The sequence below is a fragment of the Orycteropus afer genome, unplaced genomic scaffold (assembly GCF_000298275.1).
Source record: "Orycteropus afer afer isolate SDZICR_OR568_19922 unplaced genomic scaffold, OryAfe1.0 scaffold00559, whole genome shotgun sequence".
Lineage (NCBI taxonomy): Eukaryota > Metazoa > Chordata > Mammalia > Tubulidentata > Orycteropodidae > Orycteropus > Orycteropus afer.
Genome location: NW_006922146.1, coordinates 771,466 through 784,285, shown reverse-complemented (window position 1 = coordinate 784,285; position 12,820 = coordinate 771,466).

Sequence of the window (12,820 nt, the reverse complement as noted above, 5' to 3'; positions counted from 1 at the left end):
TATAGGCCCATTGTCTGCCAACCCTATATATGATCTTGGATACACTCTCCATTTAGACATACCTAATTGTTTAGCTTGTTCACCTATCTATCCGTCCATATACCCATGTTTGCTTTCACTGACAACTCAGTACTGTATATGCAAAAGGGTTCATATTTGTTGTCTGTAGGAATGGTCCCTTCTGACAACATGACCAAAGTAGGCGAGTTGAAGCTGGCCATTCTCACTTCCAAGGAGCATTTAGGCTGTACTTCTTCCAAGACAGACTTTTTAGTTATTCTGGTAGTCCACGGTACTTTCAGTATTCTTCACCAATACCACAGTTCAAAAGCATTAATTCTTCTTCGATCTTCCTTATTCGTTCTCCAGCTTTCACATGCATATGAGACTATTGAAAATACCATGGTTTGGGTTAGACACACCTCAGTCTTCAAAGAGACATCTTTGCTATTCGCTTTAATGAGGTTTTTTGTAGCAGATTTGCCCAGTGCAATAATACATCTTATATATTGACTGCTGCTTCCATTGGTGTTGATTGTGGGACCAAGTAATCTTTGACAACTTCAGTCTTTTCTCCATTTATCATGATGCTGTTTATTGGTCCAGCTGTGAGGATTTTCATTTTTTTTATGTTGAGGTCTAATCCATACTACAGACTTGAGTCTTTATCTTCATCAGTAAGTGCTTCAACTCATTCTCACTTTCAGCAAGCAAGGTCGTCTGCATATCTCAGATTGTTAATAGTCTTCCTCCAATCCTGATGCCACATTCATCTTCATGTAGTCCAGCTTCTAGGACTATTTGTTCAGCATATGGAGCGAATAAGTATGGTGAAAAGATACAACCCAGATGCATTCACTTCCTGATTTTAAACCATGCAATATCCCCTTTTTCTGTTCAACAACAGCCTCCTGGTCTGACATCAGCAAGGATATCCCTTTTTCTACGTCCTCTTCTGAATCCAACTTGTATTTCTGGAAGTTCCCTGTCTATATACTGCTGCAACCGTTTTTGAATTATCTTCAACCAGATTTTATTTGCGTGTGATATTAATGATATTTATTGTTCAATAATTTCCACTTTCTCTTCGATCACCTTTCTTTGGAATATGGATATGGATCTCTTCCAGTCAATTGGCCAAATTTGTCTTCTAAATTTCTTGGCATAGACAAGTAAGTGCCTCCAGTGTGGCAATCATTTGTTGCAGCATCTCAGTCAATTCCTGGGGCCTTGTTTTTTGCCAATTCTTTCAGTGCAGTTTTGACTTGTTCCTTCAATATCATTGGTTCTTGATCCTACACCACCTCCTCAAATAGATGGACATCAATCAATTCTTTTTGATACAGTGACTCTGTGTATTCCTTCCATCTTCTTTTGATGTTTCCTGCATCAGTCAATAGTATGCCCACAGAATCTTTACCACTAGGGCTCCATATATAACTAAGACAGAAGTTATTTATTTATTCCACAAGTATTTATTAAACTGTATGACAGGTTTTCTTTTAGGGACTTGGGGAATATAAGTAAACAAAATTTATTTTACATCAGTGATGATAGCCTTCATCCCATGTCCCTGAATCCAGTTTGAATTTCTGGCAGTTCCCTGTCCATGTACTGCTCCAACTGGTTTTGTTTTGTTTTGTTTTTAATTGTTTTTGCAAAATTTTATTTGATAATAAAAAATTTTACTTGCTTGATATTAATGATACTGTTCAATAATTTCTGCATTCTGTTGGATAAACTTTCTTTGGAATAGGCACAAATATGAATCTCTTAGATAGTGACAAATATATGGAGAAAAATAAGAAGAAAACAAGGAAGGAGGAGAGAATACAGATGGGAAGGAGTGGGTGTTGTGATACTTGGGCAAAGAGAAGACAGTGCAAGCCTTGCAGGTATCTCTGGAAGAGCATTGTAGACAGAAGGAATAGCAAGTGCAAAAACCTGAAGGCAGAAATATGTCTATGATGCTTGGGAAATAGCAAGGATACTGCTTGTTTTGTTTTATAATTTGTATGGTTGTTGTTAGGTGTCATCAAATTTTTCCCGATTCATAGTGACACGCGTACATGTGCCATCCTCACAACTGTTGCTATGCTTGAGCCCATTGTTGCGGCCGCTGTGTCGATCCATCTTGGTGCAGGCCTTCCTCTTCTTTGCTGACCCTCTACTTTACCAAACATGATAACCTTTTCCAGAGCCTGGTTCCTCCTGATAACATGTCCAAAATAAAGCAAGATAAAGTTTCATCATCCTCACTTCAACAGAGCATTCTAACTGTACTTCTTCCAAGACAGATTTGTTTGTTCTTCTGGTAATCCATGGTATATTCAATATTCTTTGCTAACACCGTAATTAAAAGGCATCAATTTTTCTTTGATCTTTCTATATTCTGTATTGGGAGCTTTGGTAGCGTAGTGCCTAAGGCACTTGACTGCTAACCAGAAGGCTGGTGGTTCAAACCCATCAGCCACTCCTCGGAAGGAAGGTTGGGCAATCTACTTCCGTAGTGATACCACCTCGGAAACCCAAGGAGGGATTGCTATGAGTCGGGTCTGACTCGATGGCACATAACAACAACTACAACATATTCGGTATTAGCTGCCAACATTTAAAAACTAGGAGATTTCACATCAAAATCCAAATTTTCAGCTCTTCTTGGAAGTAAAAATCAGTAAAGATCTGGTAATGCTGACCCCAAGTTATTTCATAGCTATAATGAACTAAAGAAGGGGTCGCTATGAGTCGGGGCTGACTCGACGGCACATAACAACAACAACAACAACAAATGAACTAAAACTAAATAGCAGTGCTTCTCCTATGGTAAGGGATTCATTTCCAATTCAGCATAGTCTCCTCACCCCAATATCTTCTCTTACACTCACTCCCAACTATTCCATTCATTTTAATTGCCCTTTAAGTCCTTGTAAGCATTTAAGCCTTAGCATAGGCTAGGCTCTGCTATGGTTAATAAGTAACCTTTGGCAGCTCAGTAACTTAATTTAACAAAAGGTTTACTTCTTTCCCTTTCTTTTTGAACATTTTACTGTGATTCAGGTGAAAGTTTACAGGAAAAATTAGTTTTCCATTCAACAATGTATATACATATTGTTTTGTTACATTAGTTGCAATCCCCTCAATGTAACAGCACTCTTCCCACTTCTCCCCCTGGTCCCTGTTTCCACTGTCCTTCTTTCCTGCCTTCTGAGCTTTGTTGGGGACAAATGCTGCCCTTTTGGTCACATAAGGTTGATTGTTCTGAGGAGAATGTTCCTCACAGGTGTTATTGTTCACTTTATTGGCCTATCTACTGTTCGGCTAAAAGTTGATTCCTGAGTGAGGGTTCAGTTCCAAGTTTGAAGAGTGTTTAAGGGCTAAAACCTCAGGGATTCCACCAATCTCTAGCAGACCAGTAAGTCTGGTCTTTTTCATGATTTTGAGTTTTTGCCTACATTTTTCTCCTACTTTTCCATAACCTTCTATTGTGATCTCAATCAGAGCAGTCGTTAAAAGGTTTATTTCTTGTCCACATAAAGTCCAGCAGGAGTGGGGTGATACTTCCAGTTATCTGTTCTTCATACAGTGACTCAGGGATGCAGACTATTGCCATCTTGCAGTTCCACCATTTCAATCTGTGGGCTTCAGAGTCACCTGAGAAGGGAGGGGGAGTGGGCACACTGGTCTGTACTTTAACTGCTTAGGCTTGAAAATGATACACATCACTTTTGCTCACATTTCACATTTTATTGGCTAGAACTAGTCACATGGCTTTGCCTAAGTGCAAGGTAGCTGGGAAATGTAGTCTTCCTATGTGTTCAGGGAAGGAGAAGAGACCCAGATATAGATAAGAATAAGTAATTTCTACCCAACCTCTGTTTATAAACTGTGCATCTAGTCTTGGCCAGAGGCACTTTGTTATATCTCTATGATGTGACATCATTGAGAAATTTCCCAGAGAGCTAAGCTAGTAGCCAGGTGGCTGATTTATCTGAGTGACCATGTAACTACATACATGGCACAGAGGTGAAATGCATGAGCTCTGGAATCAGACACTCTGTTTAAATCGTGACTCTACTATTGCTAGCAGTGTGACCTTGGTCAAGTTCTTTAACCTCTCTAAACCTATTTCCTAATCTTTAACATGAAGCTAATAATAGTACCTACTTCATAGGCTAATATACAGCTGAAAAGAGATTATGCACATAAGGCATTTTAAAGAGTATTTAGTAAGTGTCCATTAAGTTTACAATAAATGGTAGTCATTATAATGACATGTTTTTAAACTTTTTATTATGAAGTAATTTCAGACTAACAAATAAATTGCAAAAATAGTGTAAAAATTCCTATATACTCTTCTCAAATTCCAAAATGTTAATACTTTTCCACTCTCACTTTATTATTCTGTGTTTCCCTCTACACACATGCATTTTTCCCTTAAATATCTGTAAATAGATTAGGCATGATGCTCCTTTACCTTTAAATATTTCAGTATGTACTTCCTAAAAACAACATTCTCTTTTGCAACCATAGTACAATTCCCAAAATTAAAAGTCAACATGATACAATAGTAATATCTCATCTACAAACCTTATTCTACTTTTGCCAGCTGCTCTACTAATGTATTTTGTCTGCTCCAGGATCCAATTTAGGATCATATATTGCATTTAGTTGTCACGTCTCTTTAATTCCTGTTAATCTGAAACTGTTCCTTTTTCTTCGTCTTTCTTGACCTTGACAACTTTTTTTTTTTTCACTTTTTTTTTTTTTTTAATTAGGATTTGGGTGAAGATTTACAGAGTAAATTCACTTTTCATACAGCAGTTCACATATACTTTGTCTCATGTCATTGACCAAAATTTACAATGCAGCAGCTGCCCTCCCACTTCCTCCCCATAGTTACCTCCTCCCAGTGTCCATCCCTTCATACTCTTCTGCACCCTGAGCTATCTCCCTGTGCATAAGCAGCCCTTCCTTCTCCCATGATTGTTCTCTCCAGGGCGTGTGTCTACTTGAGGTAAATGTTTAACTCACTTGCCTGTACTTTGTTTGGCTGGAAACCACAGTTATGGGTTCAATTCCAGACCTGAAGGGCAGCTAGGGGCCATAGTCTCAGTGGTTACACCAGGCTCCATTGGACCAGCAAACCTGGTCCCCACCTTCCTTTTTTTTTTTTGCCTCCAAATGATTTTGAGTTTTGTACCACATTGTTCTCCCTCTTTATGCAGGATCTCCTACATCCCTTCCAAGTGGATGGCAGTGGTAGCTGGGCACCATCTAGTTCTTCTGGTCTCATAGTTGTATAGGTCCTTGACATCTTTTTAAGAATACAGCTTAGTTGTTTTGTAGAATGTCCCCCAGTTTGGGTTTGTCTGATGTTTCCTCAGAATTAGATTCAGGTTATGCATTTTTGGCAGGAATATTCCAGAAGTGATATTATGTCTTTCTCAAGTGCTTCATATCAAGAGGTACATAATGCCTATTTGTCCCTTTACTGGTGATGCAACCCTTGATCCCTAAGTGGGATCTGCCAGGTTTCTCCATGGTAAAGTCACTTTTTTCCTCATTTTAGCAAGTATATCTTATGAGGAGATACTTTGAGATCATATAATTATCCTGTGTCTCATCATATTTTCATCCACTCATTTTCGTTTTTATTGGTAATTCTTGCCTGAAGCAATTATTACAGTGAGAATGGCCAAATTGTCATTTTCTAACGTCATCATTCCTTCTACATTTCCACCTTGTTTCTTAATACATAGTAATGCGTCTTGAATCTCTCAAAGAAATAGGCCCTCTGGAATGGGACTAGAAAATTTGCCCTTAAATTAAAGGTCAGGGAGATAGGTTGAACAATGGAAAAAATGTAGCAACATCAAGGGACCTATGAAGCGAGCACTACTGTTTCATCAGAAACTGATGATACAATCTCTAATAGTAAAGAATGTGACCATCATGACCATCCACAGTCTTCTGCACTGGGAGTAGGATGGGGCACCCTGATGTAGTTATGCATACCTTTCAAAAGTATCCAAAATAAATCATGCTTCCTAGGACCTAACATGTTCTTGGTCACATTAAAGAAGCAGGTAGCTTTACCAGGCTTCCAGAAGGCAAGGGAGTAAATAAGAAAACAAGGAAAATACACTGAGAGAGAGAGAAAGAAAGAAAAAGAAAACCAAACTCACTGCCACGGAGTTGGATCTGACTCATGGCAACTCCTCCTTGGGTTTCCGAGGTGGTATCACTACAGAAGTAGATTGCCCAATCTTCCTTCTGAGGAGTGGCTGGTGGGTGTGAATCACCAGGCCTTCTGGTTAGCAGTCAAATGCCTTAGGCACTATGCCACCAGAGCTCGCATACTGAGAGAAGTCAGCCTAAAGAGGAAGCTGGTGGGAGTAAGAGTTTTACAGTACATGTAACAGGTGAGCCAGTGAGAGAGAAAAGCCAGACAGCGAAGAAGGGATAATGTAGTGCTATGGAAGCCAAGATAGGAGTTCGAAGAAAGCAAGCAGGTCCGAGGTTACCTTCACTTCCTGGGTATAGTTTGGGATCTGGAATACTCCAGGTTCTTTAGATTAGAAAAACATGGGGTGAGCATTATCAACATCCCTAAGTTGGTAATATAAGAGGAAGCCTGTCTGTGGGCTCTAAATATTTGCATAACTCCTTTCCCTAAAACAAAAACCACATGGCCATTCCTCTGCCCAGGTGGTGCTACATCCAGTCCTGTCAGAACATACTGGAGATGTAGACCTGGCTGGGACAGTAGGGCCTAAGAGGCACCTCTGCCTCTTTCATCTTCAACAAGAAGGAGCAAAACTCAAGATCTTAGTGTCTTTGTGTTCTGGTTACCTAGTACCACTCTGACAAGGATATACCACAAATGGGATGGCTTAAAGAAACAGGAGTTTATTCTCTTAGAATTTTAGAGGTTTTAAGTCCAAATTCAAAGTGCCAGACTCTAGGGGCTGGGTGAAGGTCCCTCAACCTTGGGCTTCAGCTCTGCTTCCCGCTCCAAGCCCACCGAAGCTAGAGGCTTTTCTTCACTCCGACAGCTGCTGGCTGCTGAGGCTGACAAGTTCAGCGATGACAAGTAAAAAGGCACAGACCCAATGTTACCAAACCATACGGCAAGCCATTAATTCAAGTCCATTGAAAGTCCCAAGGTTGGCAGAGTGTGACAGGCTGCTGAACAATGACAAGGCTATGCAGGGTTCAAGCATGCCTTAGGCTAGAGACCATTCCCCAAGCCTTCCCCTTATATACAGGAAGCAGACCACAGCCCTAAGGCAGCTACTCAGCTGCTCACAGTAGATTCCACCATGGAGTTGATTACCAGTCTCATAATGAGGAATACTTCATCCAGCTGCCAAGCCACTCAACCAGGCCCAGCCAAGCTGACATACAAACTTAACTGCCACACTTTGACTCAGATTTACCTCTTTGATGACCACTTGTAAAAACTTTAATTCCTTTCTGCCATCTCATTTACCTCCTTCTCACTCCCTAATCTCCACTGTTCCCCTTTTCTAAGCATGGCTCACAGTCAGGAGGGTTAAGAATTACAGAGATTAGCAAGATGAGAGATTTTTTGATCTGATGTTTAAACAATACTGATGAACTTTGAGGGGGAAGTTTTAATTTAAAATGTTATGGTATCAAATTGTATAAAACAGATAAGGAACTGGAGAAACTGATTACAGCCTACACTTTCTAGAAACATTTGTAAATGGAAAGAGAAAGACAGGTTAGCAATCTGATAGAGAAGCAAGCTCATGGGATAGGTTTTTGCAATTGGGACAGTATGATATGTTTTCAATGAGCTCAAGGAAAGAGAGAATAAGAATCTAAACTTGCATGAAAGAGGGAGATAATGGATGATGAATTAATGATAAAGTCAAGAACCTCAAATCAAGTTAGCTTGGGAGTTCTTGTGCCATAATGCCTAAGGCATTTGACTGCTAACCAGAAGGCTGGTGGTTCAAACCCACCAGCCACTCCTTGGAAGGCAGGTTGGGCAATCTACTTCCATAGTGATACTGCCTTGGAAACTCAAGGAGGGGTTGCTATGAGTCGGATCTGACTCAAAAGCAATGAGTTTTTGGGAACAAAGATGGAAATGTCCCTGGGTAGTGCAAACAGTTAACACACTTGGCTGCTAAGGGAAAGATTGGTGATTCAAAGACACCCAGAGGTGCCTCGGAAGAAAGACCTGGAGATCTATTTCTGAAATAATCAGTCATTGAAAGCCCTGTAGAGCACAGTTCTACTCTGATGCATGTGGGGTTGCCACGGATCAGGGCCGATGCAACAGCAAGTGGTTTTGGTTCTCTAGGTATAGGGAGAAAGAATGAAGGAAAAAAAGCAGAGAATGGATGACGACCCAGACAAAATTGATATGGTTGGGGAGGAGAGCTGAGGCCTTGACCTTCTCAGTAAATTAGGTGTGGCACTCATCTCCTGAAGGAAGGGGAGTGAATCAGAAGAGTGAAAAAGGTTTGGAGGAGCTGCTTTGAAAAATTAAGAGGACAACAACATGATCTATGAATTTGAAAAACAAACATGCTTGGGTAATACATTGAGGACCAATTGATTTGCTCCAAAAAAGGTTTTACAGGTCTGATTGTGGTGCTTGTTGGAACATCTGCCTAAATGTCTAACAATCTAGCAATCTAGCAATCTTCTCAGACTAACTAATGGCCAGGATAACTATTTGCGTGTACTTTTCAGTACTGAGAGAAGTGATATTTTCCACTCACAGCAAGATGTTAAAATCCTAATTATCCCCTTGGAGACTGGCCCTCTCAGTTTCAGAAACAGTTTCTTTACTTACAAAGGAAGGAAAGCAATCGGACACATGCACAAGTACCCATTCATACATACCATGGATAAAATAAATCGATCTTCATTTCCCCATCCAGTAAGATACTCTGTGTCACTCTTTGACACATTGACTTTCTGGTAATCCCATCATTGATCATTCCAAACAAAGCAAGCTTTCTGGCCACTTGGTGACAGAAGCAGCTATTTTTTTGTTGGAAGACATTTATGTCAACCGTGGAAAACATTTACTCAGACTCCCACTGTCTTCCCACACCACACTGTGGCCAATTATGAATGAAAGGCCAGTTCCTTACCTCCTGAGCTTTTGTGGGGAGACTGAGAAAATCATTTCCTGGGGAAATGAAGGCTGAAAACCCTGGCAGGGAGGGAGATCATTCTCCATGGAGGAGTAGGAAAAGGTTAGCAAGGGGTGGAGATATAAAGTATAGATGCCTAAAGCAAGATACCAAATGTCAATGCCACCTTCTTCCAGCCCCTAAAGGGCTTCCCCATGGGTTGGAGAGTCCAGCAATACCCATGGCCATGCCAGATGGGCTCAGGCTGCTAAACGGTGATGAGGAGGATTGCCCTCACTTGGTCCTGAGAACAAAGGGGGCTGCTAAGTGAATGTGGAAGCCTGGGGTCACACAGAAGGCCCATGGCAGGTTTCCCAAAGAGGAACCCAAAGACAGAGTGGAGTTTAGGAAGTTTGGGAAGCAGAGCCAGGCCCTGACCAAAAGGTGAGCGACAATAGAAGGAAAGGGAATAAAGATCTCCCTGTGTTGTCGTCTGTGTCTAGAAGATGCCATCTGTGTCTAGAAGTCCTGACTGTATTGAATTAATGAAGTTTGAATTAAATTAACAAAGTTAGGAGACTCAAGTACATTCTATAAAATTTAGAATTTACAGCATTTCATTGTTACAGGGTTGGTGTCAATTAGATGTGTAGTTTAATATATACATATTATATTGTATTTAAAAAAAAAAACAGTTGTGTGGAGTCAATTCCAACTACTGGTCATCTTTTGTGCATCAGAGTAGAACTGTGTTCTCTATGGTTTGCAATGGCTGATTTTCTGGAAGTAAATTATGAAGCCTTTCTTCAGTACCATCTCTTGGTGGACTCGAACCTCTAACCTTTCAGTTAGCAACTGAGTTCATTAACCATTTGCACCACCCCAGGACTCCTACATCACATTGCTACAATTATTAGAGTTACATTGCTATTTGTAAAATATGCACTGTAGAAAACAACCAATTCCCAATAAAGCAATGGCTGAAGGAGTGATTCAGGAAAGGAAAAAAAAAAAGTAACTATAAAGTGAAATGCTTTAGAAGTAAAGCTTATAATCAAGTTGTATTTATCTTTAGAAGCTATGTGGGAAGTTACAAGTGTGAATTTTGAATCCAGAAAGGTTAAAAAGAAGGGAAGGAACCCACAGGGCTATGAGATTGAGGAATGCTATAGGGACATAGATATGGCAATAAAAGAATACCAAGAGTATGGTAAAGAAAATGCACATCCTCACAACCGGACCAATAAGCAACATCGTGATAAATGGAGAAAATATTTAAGTTGTCAAGGGTATAGTTTTACTTAGATTCACAATCAATACCCATAGAAGCAATAGTCAAGAAATTAAACAACCTATTGCATAGGGTAGATCTGCTGCAAAAGACTCTTTAAAGTGCTGAAGAGCAACAATGTCACTTTGAAGACTAAGGTATGCCTGACCCAAGCCATGGGATTTTCAATTACCTCATATGCATGTGAAAGCTGGACAATGAATAAAGAAGACCAAAGAAGAGTTCATGTCTTTGAATTATGATGTTGGTGAAGATTATTGAATATACCATGAACTGCTAGAAGAACAACAAACACATTGGTACAGCCAGATGCTCCTTAGAAGTGAGAATGGTGAGACGTTTTCTCGCATACTTTGGGCATGCTTTCACGTGGGACCAGTCTCTGGAGAAGGACATCATGTTTGGTAAAGTAGAGGGTCAGCGAAAAAGAGGAAGATCCTCAATGAGATGAGTTGACACAGTAGCTGCAACAATGGGCTCAAACAGCAATGATTGTGGGAATGACGCAGGACTGGGCATTGATTATTCTACTGTGTATGGGTGCTATGAGTTGGAACTGACTCGACAGCATTGAACAACAACAACAAAATATTGTCAGAAGAAGCTTTTACTTATTTACTTACTTTCTTATTTATTTATGTATATATTCATGTATATATTTATTTTTAACTGCAGTTACCTCTAACAATAGCAAGTGTGCTGTATAGTCTTAAAGAAGAAAAAGCCAGAAAAAGGTGGGAAAGAAAAGAATGCTTTGAATTAATGGAAGCTTGTGTGTACATCTTCATGGATTAATAAGATCATTTATGAACCATAGCCTTTTCCTAGATTCATTCTATTACTTTCTACAAAAGTCTAAGCTTTTATCATAAGCTGTCATGTCCATATAGACACAGCATGTTTACGTTGCAGATGGATTAATGCTCTGTAGAAAAATGTTCGACAATAATAGTGTCCTTATCCATTTACAACTAATGACAACAGAGAAATCTTTACTTTGATGAATACCAATGCACAGACAGACAACTTTATTATAATTTGAGACCTTCACCATGATCCCATTTCAGCTTTCCTTATCGGCAAAGAGCAGGGCATTTGTAACACACCATTAAATAAAGTATTTTAGATCCAAGTGATTTGTTTCATAGATTTTTAATTAAAACTGATTTCCTTCTCAAGAGAAAATAAATTTCTGGGTTTTTTTCTGTTTGTTTTAAATGCAAATAATCTTTTCAGTATTTTCCAAAATGTTGACAATAAACATGCTTTAAGTTGTAGCTATAAATAATTTTTTTAAAAAAAGAGTAAAGACTAATAACAGAATGAAATTGCTCATAAGGAGCTTTAGCTCATATCCTGAGTCCCTACTGCAGTGTCCTCCTATAGAAAAATCAGATGTCTTCTTGAACAAGAAAGCTGATTTTAATGATGGAGTCAGCCTTGGGTCTGGCACTGCCTGGCTGGACTGATGAGAACTGATACCCCTGGAAGAAGCTTCTACCACTGTAAAAATGGCAAAGCTTCAGTTGCCTCTAACTGCCTCTAGTATCTGTGCTCCTGAGGCCAGAGCCCTGCTTGTTTTGTCACGGTAGCCTCTGTTTCCCACAGAAGGCAAAGTGTGAATCATCCCGATTGCTGTTGCTGTTAGGTGCTGTCGAGTCGTCTCCGACTCATAGCGACCCATGCACCGCAGAACAAAACACTGCCCGGTCTTGTGCCAGCCTCACGATTCCTGCTATAGCTGAGCACATCGTTGTAGCCACTGTGTCTATCCATCTCGTTGAGTCTTCCCCTTCTTCATTGACCCCCCACTTTACCAAGCATGATACCCTTCTCCAGGGAATGGTTCCTTCTGACAACATGACCAAAGTAGGTGAGACGAAGTCTGACCATTCTGACTTTCAAGGAGCATTCCAGCCACACTTCTTCCAGGACAGATTTGTCAGTCCTTTTAGCAGACCATGGTACTCTCAGAATTCTTCTGCAACACCACAACTTTGGTCTTCCTTATTCACTGTCCAGCTCTCACATGCATAAGAGGTGACTGAAAATACTATGGCTTAGGTTAGGCACACCCTAGTCTTCAAGGAGACATCTTTGCTCTTCAACACTTGAAAGAGGTCTTTTGAAGCAGATTTGCTCAATGCAATATGTCGTCTGTTGTCTTAACTGCTATTTCCATTGGTGTTGAGTGTAGAACCAAGTAATAGAAATCTTTGACAACTTCAATCTTTTCTCCATCTGCCGTGAAGCTGTTTATTGGATCAGTTGTGAAAATTTTTGTTTTCTTTATATTGAGGCGTAATCCATACTGCAGACTGTAGTCTTCAATCATCATCAGTAAGTGCCTCAAGTCATCCTCACTTTCAGCAAGCAAAGGTGTGTCGTCTGCGTATCAGAGGTTGTTAAT